We start from the raw sequence: 11,458 nt of genomic DNA, 5'->3' as shown, positions 1-11,458 counted from the left end.
CCCCCCCCCCCCCCCCCCACGAAACAACGCGATATCTGGGCTATTTTCGATACAGAATTCACCGTGCAAAAAAAGCAAGACGGAAAACAGACGAGAAAATCGATCTCGCTGATTTCCAATGACATAGACCTTGGTTGACGTGCAACACCGTCGAGCTTCTCTTACTCTCCATTTTTCTCTCGTATCCACCTCATCTTCCGGAGTTTCGCTTCCACTTTCGTAAGAAAGTCCTCGTTTTCCCCACTGATTGCTTTCCTCTCTTTCTCTCTCAACCCCGTCTCCTTTATTTCTTTTTTCTTTCGTTTGCTATCTGAAAGATTCCTGCACAGATTGAAAACAGTGTTTTTTTATTTTATTTTACAGTCTTTGTTTCGGGTAGTGGATATAAGTAGATAATTCGCTTCCTTATTATAAAAACGACACTTAAAAAAACATAATTCTCGAGTTATTATATCATGTTAAATAAATATTACCCTATTAATCATGAAAAATAAACTAAAGATTCATAAAAAAATTGTTACGATTCGAAAAGAACGATTTACAAAAAAATATTTAAAACTGTTGCAATTACTTAAGGTAATTTTTTAGTTGGGAAACAAAAATGATATTCGATGAAATGATTTTGTAACATTTTATGTTGAGAATATATTTTTTTTATCGATGTTATTTTATTATTAGTCAATAATTTTTTGTCTAATTGAAAAATGATTTCTCCTTTTTATAGGAAATCTAGTATTTTTAAGTTGTGTCGCTTTTGAAATAAAGGAGTGATGCAAATCAAAGTGCATGCAGAACATTAAGTTTTATTACGCTTGTTTGTGCGTGCCAATTGGAATTACTGTTACTGGATTTAAACGTCAATTTTAAATATAATAGAGGAGTCTCATAATGCACATTAGGCGATGCGTTACGCACGTGCACGCAAAATTATGGTGACGTATAAAGGTGTCAAACTATAACGTGAATGAGATTTTGTCGTTTAATCAGCTACTGCTATCAATGTTACATATAACGTTACAATCACGCGGTTAATCTCTGATTGCATTTTAGTCATAGGACACCTGCCTAATTGGAGTTGTAACGAGCGGTTAGTAAAATGTTGGAAGCGAATCGTCGAGTCGCTAAAACTATTTTGTCATTCGTTAACGATGCGTGGTATGATTTCAGCATATAACGCGGAAAATGCGGTTGCGCAAAATTGTTGTGCAATATCTTGATAAGGTATTCCACGTAATTTTTCACATACGACGTGTTAATTCATTATCATTATTTAAAACAAAGGAGAGTGAAATATTTAGAATTCTAGAATTATAAGTGCAGTGTACCTTCGTCTTTTATAAAATATGTTTCTGAAGTCTTATAAAAAGACCTTACAAGGTTAACTTGCCTGGTATAGGAATAATTACATATGATGTGTAGAAATAATACTATGTCGCGCAAACCATTTATTTAGCTTATCTTGCGTCAGTGCAGGATTGATTTCTTTTTCATCGAGTTGTACGGGTTTATTCAAGTGTCTAATAATTAGGCCAGATATACATCTAAAAATGATGACTCGGTAACATTTCTCAGTTTTAATAATAATTTGAGTAATTGATGTACATATAATTTTTAATTTGTTAATTAACATTACCTAAGATCTTGATAGTTACTTTATTTTGTTAATTATTTTATTAGTTTATTTGGATTAAAATAGTACTATTTAAAAAAATCGTTGTTATATTTTATCATTATTTTTATAGCAATAATAGATCTAGAAGAGAGAGAGAGAGAGAGAGAGAGAGAAAGAGAGAGAGAGAGAAAGCTCCTATAATCCATGATAAAAATACAAGGGTATGCTCATCAATTGTCTAAAACTCGTTCAGCTTGCGCATGTCCTTGCCTACGTCATATTCGGGTACGCGTTGATTGGTCGGTTCTGATTCGGGTGCAATCGGTGGTTATCGGTCGTAATTTATCATGGCGTCCATGGCGTAGTGCACGTTGTCATCGGTAGAAGTTAATGTTAAAAATATTTTCACGATGACCTGCATAGTGAAAGGATGCGGCAATTATATGAAAAAAACAAAAAAAACTGAGGGAAGTAAAATTAAATATTTTACCTTTCCAAAACAATCTGAAATTGCTGAACAGTGGCGTAAGCCACTCGTTGTGACGTAAGCAAGGACAAAAATCTGATTGGTCATGCGCATGAGCATACCCTTGTCTTTTTATCATGCTATAATCCTTCCATTTGCATTTAGACCAAAAAGATACACAGACATTTATAATTTCGCTGAAGCATCTAAAAATTTAGCTAGATACAAATCTGTAAATAATTTTGTTAGATCATGCAAATAATTATGTAAGGCGCTAAATGGTGACAATACTTGTAAAAAGTTTTGATATTCTAACCACCTTAAGCGTCCAACATAATTATTTAATTAGTCTAATATAATTGTTGTTATCTATATCTAGCTAAATTTTCATATACTTTAACAAAATTGTTCTTTCTTTGTTCCGCGAATGTCTCCAACTGTGATTCACGGTGATTAATTAATGACTGTTGAGATTTATCGTTATTCATCGGAGAGCATAGTCTGTTTTCCTCTTTTTTTTTTTTTCCTCTCTCTCTCTCTCTCTCTCTCTCTCTCTCTCTCTCTCTCTCTCTCTCTCTCTCTTTTGCGCGCACGTTACTTCTACTTGTGTGACTGGCATTGATAATAGTTCCTTGTAAAAGAAACCAAGATGGAGAAAATTACTCGACTGGACCAGTTGAATTTCGACTGACAGTCAAGTCTAGTGAAACGTGTCACTGCCGACATAGCCGGGATTCTTATTTGATCGAATCCGTTTTATCGATCATAAAGCTGTCATGACGACGACATTGCCTCTTGCGTAATAATGCCACTTGGAAACGTGACTCGATGGAGGTACCTTTGCCGAGCATCGAGTTACTCAGCGGCTTGCTCGGTAACTTGCACATACAACGTTCCACAATCTTGTATTCGGAGCAACTTCGCGATCGATATTGTGCAATCACGTGACGAGCACTATTTCGTACTGCAAAATTCTCTCGTGTTCTTCGCATTCTTGTTTATTCGGAAAATAGTCAGATACGTCTTTTTTGATTGGTCTCGTTTACTCTTTTACATTTCGAAGCACGCACGGGAAGAACGATTTTTCTGTAATATCTAAAAATTTAGCTAGTTACACCAAAAGGACGCTTTTGCTGAAGTATGTAAAAATTTAGTTAGATATATAACAGATCTGAAAATATTGTAACTTTGTTGAGCCATCAAAATATAGAACCTTTAAACTAATTTCTAGAATGTCAAAACTTTTCGCAACATTGCTCTTCATGCTTGAAATTCCTACGTAATGATTTTGATAGTTTGAAATCTTTTTCAAATCTATATCTAGCTAAATTTTTAGATATTTCAGCAAAATCGTCCTTTTCGTGTACGGATCTGAAAATAATTTTATTTGGCTATTAAACGTAATTATGTGGGAGAACATAATGAGCAATATTGCATAAACTTTTGACATTTTAGCAATCAACTTGAGCATCCTACGTAATTATTTTGATAGTCCAACAAAATTGCTTTTAGATCTGTATTTAGCTAGAAGCAAAGTTGATTTTACCAGCCGATCTTACTTTAATAACGTGGAATAAATAATACGAAGTGATTTTCTCGAATTAAATGTACCGCATTAAAGATGGCTGAATAATCATTAATTTATTTTTGTCAACATTAATCAATAACAGTATTAATGATAACAATAGTGGGAGGGGGAGGGGAGAGAGAGAGAGAGAGAGAGAGAGAGAGAGAGAGAAGCGTCTGTTGCGTTGTCGCATAGAATACATATAGAATATATGAAATGCATTTTCGAACAAAAACTACTGTTCTGATTTTTTCGAAAATCACTGGCAAACGCATATTTTTAAACTGAAAGACGTATAATATGCATCTGAATTCTACTTCTGACATCGCTAACAACAATAGCGCCTTTATGTTGGCTGGCACTGTAGCTGTTTCTAATTCATAGCGACATACGTATAAGTATGCGAAGAAGCGGGACGGGAATTGCGGTTGGTGGTTCTTTGAAAAAAGCCATACCAGGTCAGAGCGCTGAAAAGCTGCAGTTTTTGGCCACCGATACACCTTACCTTCCTTTTTTCCTCTCGAGCTTCGATGCATTTGTCCCGTCTGCAAAACGTTCCGTTTCAACGAGCGAACTAGGTGGAAGGGGCGGGTAGGAGGGGGCCGATATCGTTTCGCGTACGCCGAATGATTTATGAGGCAACGCGTTTTTCCCCCGCGTCCACTTGCGAGAGAGATTAGTTCGCGGAGCGATGCGTACGGGCGGTTAAAAGCGATGCGTGCACGCACATAAATACGCGTCGTGTTGCATTCTGTATTTCGTCACGCTGCGCCGCGCCGCGCGATCGCTTCCCACGCGCCGCGCGCACGATAGATTTTACATCGCTAGCATTAAACTTTCTCGCCACGCCCGTGCCTGCGGCGAAGCTTCCGCGTTTTTGGGATCGGGAAATCCGGATTCGTGCGGAACCCGCATAATGCCGAAAAACAATCGACTACTCGTAAACATGCACAGTGCTTCTCTCTTGGAATTCAGACCAGTTGCATTAATCGGCTTTAATTAACTCGCCGCGTGTACCGTGGCATGGAAAAAAATATCGTTGCTTTACGAATAATCAATCAGTAAATGAACGATACGTTATGGTATCACAAGCTTGACCGAATTAATAACTTTCGAGTATATCAAATAAACTGGATTAAAAAAAGTTTATTTTTTTTTTATAAATACGTTGCGACGTTGAAAGAAAAAGTGCAGCCATATACATATAAAGCCATACATACATTCAATTTATTTTCATTTTCTTAGAATACGTAGTAGATAAAAACCAAAGGAGGGGAGAGGGGGGGGGGGATCTAACAAAATGTTAACTCTCCACCAGCAAAGTTAATCTTTGAAGGTACATCGGTTGATATTTATTTGTAAATTCCGATGGATAAATTTAAATCTGTAAAAAAACAATTAAAATGCAATCCAACTTTTATGATAGTAAAAACTCGTTGTTTATGCTGTGTGTGTTGTGTCACAAGAATTAAAAAAATTTTTTACATTCTAGAACAATATAAAAATCTGCACTGAGGTTCAAAGATTCACATTGTTACGAAAGGTGCAAAATTCTGACGGAAGGTCGGTTTAAAATTTTTATACACGGAAAGAGCTAAAGTTTGAAAAGTTAAAAATTTAGCTGGACGTAGCTATCTACAGATTAGAAAATAATTTTGTTTGATCATATATAAATAATTATGTAGAACGTTTAATTATTGATGACAATGTTGCAACAAGTTTTGACATTCCAACAACTTTAAACGTCCTACACACAATTATTTTGATGATCTAAACAAAATTTATTTTTCACATCTGTATATCTAGGTTTTAGATATTTTTACCAAATTGTTCTTTTTAATTGACTCTCTTTCGTGTAAAATTAAATATTATTTTTCAATGAAAGTTTTTTTAAATTTATTTTTCACTCTATATAAAACATTTACGTCAATCTGTGAGAATGCTTTGCTCTGTACTTATGACCGAGGCTGTATACCTGTGTACATTTAAAATAAACAAGTTGATTTCATTGTCAGTCGTTAGCGAAATTGAGCCTCGCGAACGATCGTAAGATGCACGATAAGCGTAATGTGCCAATAAGATTCACTGCAAACGCTATTCTCTTTCTCTCGATTTCATCTGGCCTCTGATTGAGAAGGTGCCATAGTCCTCGCGAACGAGACGCCAAGGTCGAGCATTCCTTCACCTCACTTAATTTTTACTTCTTTATTTGCCTCTGCATGCGGCGCGCCGCGTCGGTCTCTCTCCATCTCTCTGTCTTCTCTTTTTCTCTTTTTCATCTCTCTGTCCGATTCTAAGTGCGACGATGGTCCCCGCCGATTTCTCTTTTATTTAGCATCTCTTGGTTTGTCCTTCCTTCTTTCTTTACTTTTTTGAAAACCGAAATATCTTATTGTTCGAAAAATGAGAGATTTCACTGTATTTCTCAAATACGGCGATTACTATCCATGAAAGAAAGAATATTGTGATTTTTACATTTGAAATATGTAAAATGTATGTAAAATTATGAACCAGCTTAGCATTTGTATGAATTTTAATAGAAATTTATACATTTACATTAGAATGACTATGATACATTAGTTAAATAATATAATTTGTTGTACACTTGTTCATGCAATCCCACGTAGTTCTGTTACACTATATCTCATAATTTTATATTCCACGATCATTGAATGAGAAGCGCAAAATACTAACTCAATCGATCGAACTTGGATATTTTAGTCAATCTGATTAATTGATTTTTTTCTCTATTTTTAATCAAGTTGTTCTCTCGTTTTACCTGCTAAGAATAATTATTTATGAATAACTATTCTTTGCTGTTCGATATACCAACAGTCTTAATTTGGTTCAAGCAAATAAACAGGAAGTCTTCATAATATCACTGCTAAGGAATATTCGCGAGTCTGATCGCTTTATCTATAATTAATGTTAATTCGATTCTCCTCATAGATATCTAACTGTCAATTGCGATGAATTATTCATTTCGATATGAATTACATCCGCGCGAGTACACCGAAATTACGGATACGGATTTCCGTTTATGAAGTCTTCTCAATTATCACAGTAATGCGTATTATTTATGCTCTGCGTTAATAATTTCTAAATCCTTCCGCGTTCCTCTTACGCCATGATTCGCAGCGTGCAAGCTATATTGATCTTTGCACTAAATTGAAATCCATGCGAAATAATCTTCGAGAAAGTTAACAATAATATATGGAATATTCGATTATAATATGGAACTTTATTTCAATCGTAGAACGTCTTCGTAAATAGTAAAAAGACTTATTGTTGAATAATTTATTTTAAATTAATATTTAACATTTTCTTTTAAGGAGATTGTAAGGGCATAAAACACATATATTAATAATTATGATTTAAACAAACTACATATATGTGAAAGTTGTGTTCATAACATTCTGGTTTTATTGAGCAACACATTTTTATAGATTATTTATTTTATTTGTTATTAGTTTTATTGTTATAAACAAAAATTGTTAAAGTAATGAGAAAAAAATCTAAATATTTTTATATAAATATATCAAATACTAAACATGACTTATGATGCAAAGTTTCATCGAGATTCACCATTAGTTTATAACGAATAACAAATTTTATTTATTTACCGAACAATTAGTGTCTGCATCTCAAGGTAACTTCATATAAATATTGTTGAATTCGTTAAGTATTTATATAAAAAAGAATGAGATTTTTCATTATTTTATAATACATTTTCATATATTTATATTAAAGTACAAATTAAAAAAATATTACTACTTATTTAAATAACTTTTGATCCATATTATCAACTGTCTCTATTTTTTTGGTATTATTATTAAATGCAATTTAGAACATAATTTATGAGTAAGTAAACAAATAATGTAGTTTTAAAACGTAAATTTTATAATAAATAAATAAAAATTGAATTTACATGTTAACTGAACATATTATAAATGTTAATTTTACTGAAGAAATTTGTTTTCACAATATGTTAATTCCACATTATATTAAAACGTTAATTTTTATATTAATTTTTGCATAATTGTTACTTCCTAACATATGCATCTTGTGTTAAATTAATACAAAAATTTGGATAGACCATTTAAGACACGTGAAATGTGTTAAATTTAACACAAATTGCCCAACTGTGTGATCTTAAGTGATTTCCTTTAGTAAGAGTGCTGCAAAGAAAGAGTGATATATTTTAAAATAACGTTGCAAACCTTAATAGCGGTTGTATTATCGCTATAAACGTATATAATTAGGAAACTTTTTGTATTTAATAACTCACAGTATAATATATTCGAAACTCTGATGAGATATGGATATACGCGAATGAATTCAATATATATAAATATATATCGCGTATGTATAATATCGCGATCCATTGTTGAAAGCTCGGTGCACATATAGTAGAATCCGCGGGTTCTGGAGGAATTCCGAATAGCCGATCCATGGTCCCAGGGGCTCCAAAATCTTTGCCAGGTGTGCGGGAACAGCTGCTCTCTCTCTCACCGCGTTGGGGATACGTGCAAAACTTCTTTCTATACGCGCTGGCACGAGATGCATTTTATTTAAAGATGACGAATGCGAAATAGATTTATTGCCGTTACCCGAGCAAGGCGCATTTCGCCAGCCGTTCTCCATCATTTTTCTTTCCAATAGTAATGATACAGTTGCATTGCGAATTATTTGTATTTTTATAAATCACGAAATGTGTAAAAATATCTATAATATTGATACTAATTATTAACTTGAATTTAATAATATTTATTCATAAAACACTATAATAATTTTGTAAGATCAATGAGTCGTATAAAATTAAAATTTTTTATACAAAGTACATCACATTAAATTTAATAAGCACTTTTTGTCCTATTAAATATATATTTTAATATCTTTTTTAACCTATCTTTCCTCATTTTCCTATTTACAGAACATTTTTTAAATTTATTTCTCTATATGTGTGTATATAGCATTTTTTCATTTTTTCCCTACATATGTGTACATATAGGTATAATCCATGTATATCAAAAAATTAAAAAAATGCTATTCTACAAATAGGACGGTGGGAAGAAATGAGTAGAAGTAATAATAAGAAATTGACTAATTTTTTATAAAAGAGATTAAAGAGATTAAGAGGTCTTTCAAAAACGAACGGTTCACTCAGTGAAAAAAAAAAAAATCTCAATGACTATTGCGCTGTGGTACTGTGGACGAAAGAAGATTTTCGAATCTAAATATAAATTTACGAATGTTCCTAGAATACGAATAATGGAATCCATCGATCCCCGAAGTTGAGCACGAAAACCATCGCGTAACCTGTTTCGTTTACCAGCTGGTACGGTCTCTTCCGGTACAGGAAACGTACGGTTGCTTCGGAAAGTGCCTAATCGTGTCTACCAGACGAAACTGCGACGACTCTGAGGGAAATCACTGTAAATCGAATCGAGTTACACACCGTTAGTTTAAGGAGATAGAGAGAAACAGCAATATATTTTCATATCCTGAATATAACTATATCGAACGAGTTGATGACGCAGTTTACCAAATAATTAAACCAAGCCAACCGATTACAGCAAAGCCAAAATCCTACAAATAGTAATTCTACCAATATTACGCGCGAAATCGAGCGACAGTGTTACGTGATGATACATTACGAGACGCGCTTTTCCATCTATTTGCAATGTCGTTTTCTACGCGAGATGTAACTTTCGCAACACAACCGCAACCACGATTCTATCCAGCGCCGCGTTGCCGGAAACCTAATAACATCGACCACATCTAACGTGTCCACGTCTGCACAGTCAAATCTTACTTTCTCGCTCGCAGGCGCACCTTTTTCATTCGCGAATTTCTCCTTCCTTTTTCGCTCTCACTTTCTACAAATACGAGCGAACGCATTGCATCGCAGTAAACGGGAAGTCCTGTTCAGACTCGTGTAAAGTTGGCCCTCAACTTTTGAAAAAATTAATTTTCTGTAGCTGATTCGAAATTTTCTCTTACTCATCGCGTTTGCACATATATGCACATTTTGAATTTTTGTTTGCATACTTCTGGTCAAAAAGTTATTTAAAATTATTACAATTTTGAGAATTTAATTTTACCCCCTAGTCCTCCCAACCACGAGTGAATTAGATTTAACTAGACTTAATCGATAGATTTTTCCGTTTGCACATTCCGAAACAAGTCAATTTTTCGTTTACATCCTTTAGTTAAAAAGTTATTATTGAAAAAAATGTTATTACTAAATAAATGTTGAAGATTCAACTTTACCAGAAATACGTTATCGTCTTGAATTCAAAAGAAACAAGTTTGTTATAACTTTTTAGTTAAAAAGTTATTAACAATTAAAGTATCGAGGACAGTCGACTCAGGTAAATAAGTTTAAATCGCAGTTACTATACTCAAAATCATGGTGATGAATTTATCTACTTGATTCGACCGTTCTCGAAACTTTAATTGTTAATAATTTTTTAACTAAAGGTTTTTTTTAACTTTAAATCTAGTTTGCTCGTGGTTGAGGTTAGGGGCTAATGTGAAGTTAGCTCCCTCAGAATTATTTTTTTCAATAACTTTTACACCAGAAGTGTGCGAACGAAAATCCAAAATGTGCATACGTGTGCAAAACGATGAGCAATCGAAGTGAGTTGGAACAAACAGTTAATTTTGTAAAAAGTTGGAGGTCCAACTTCACACGGGTCCTGCCCTGTTCAGAGTTAGACTTTTGAGAACTTTGCGTGACTAATCTCGTTCAGCCCTTTTCGTCCTCTCTCTGCGCCTGTGTGTACATACACACGTGTGCATGCATGCAATTAATTTACAATCGTTATTTTCTTTTAGTTTACTTACGCGAAAATAACGGGATTTGAGGAACGCGTCGTAATTGTGTTGCGCTTCTATTTTATTAGTCGATAATTTTGAGGAAATTGCAGGCGTAGACAGGAAGCTTATTAAAGTTAACAATGTCGTTATTAAATCGCTAATTATATTATTATAATATATTATGTCTGGAACAAGCGAGAGAATGTGCTCTTTTTCCGCCGTAACTTGGACACGTTCCGAAAGAAAAAGCGACGCAACGTACGAGTTCCGTGGAAATGCATTTCGCGCTGAGCACATCGCGTTGCCGCATCTGCAGTCTAAGGTCGTTGATGCGACAGTAGGCAGACAGGCCAGGCCAGGCCAGGCAAGCAGGCGGCCTGCAGTCCCCAGAGTAAGATCGTTGTACGTCGCTGAATGGGCTCTTTGTGTCGGCCTGACGATGATGCGAACCGTGGCTATGGCGCCGACGCCGGGGTTTCTCCAGGCCTTTCCTTCAGGCCTCTCCTCGAGACCTCGAGTGTATCGGCGGCGATCGAGAATGGCGAGCGGTCGGCAGAGAAGGGTTAAGCCGTTAGTCGAACCGGTGCCGAATTGACCCCGCCCGAGTGCATTAGACGATGCTGATGGTCGACGTTGCAGTCTCCGCGAGAGACCGTACCGATTCCGTCCTCGTGCGTCGTAACGCGCGATACGGTCTCGCATTATTACGGAACGACGATCAACAGCTGTCGCGTGGCCACCACGTATGGGGTGCGAGAGGGGAGGTAGAAAGGGTCTGGCCAGACTGGATCTGCACGAGAGCTACCACCTGGCCCCGGCACAGACCACCAGGCTTCCATTACCACGTGGCGGTTTTAGAGAGAGAGAGAGAGAGAGAGAGAGAGAGAGAGAGAGAGAGCGAGCGAGCGAGCGAGCGAGAGCAGAGAATATATATATTATGCACAAGACGATTAAGGATGCGGACGTGTATCAACCGTTCCTCTAATTCTAA

At 35.4% G+C, this 11,458-nt stretch overlaps 1 protein-coding gene across 1 annotated transcript in view; it reads left to right on the top strand.

Annotated features, from left to right (window-relative positions):
* Positions 1-11,458, top strand: part of msi (RNA-binding protein musashi) — a 93,080-nt gene that overhangs the window by 48,737 nt on the left and 32,885 nt on the right. The gene's annotated exons all lie outside the window — the stretch shown is intronic.

This window comes from Trachymyrmex cornetzi, unplaced genomic scaffold (assembly GCF_001594075.2).
Source record: "Trachymyrmex cornetzi isolate Tcor2-1 unplaced genomic scaffold, Tcor1.1 scaffold1403, whole genome shotgun sequence".
Taxonomy (NCBI): domain Eukaryota; kingdom Metazoa; phylum Arthropoda; class Insecta; order Hymenoptera; family Formicidae; genus Trachymyrmex; species Trachymyrmex cornetzi.
Note: the sequence above shows the minus strand (reverse complement) of the source record. Positions and strands in the feature narration are given on the sequence as shown.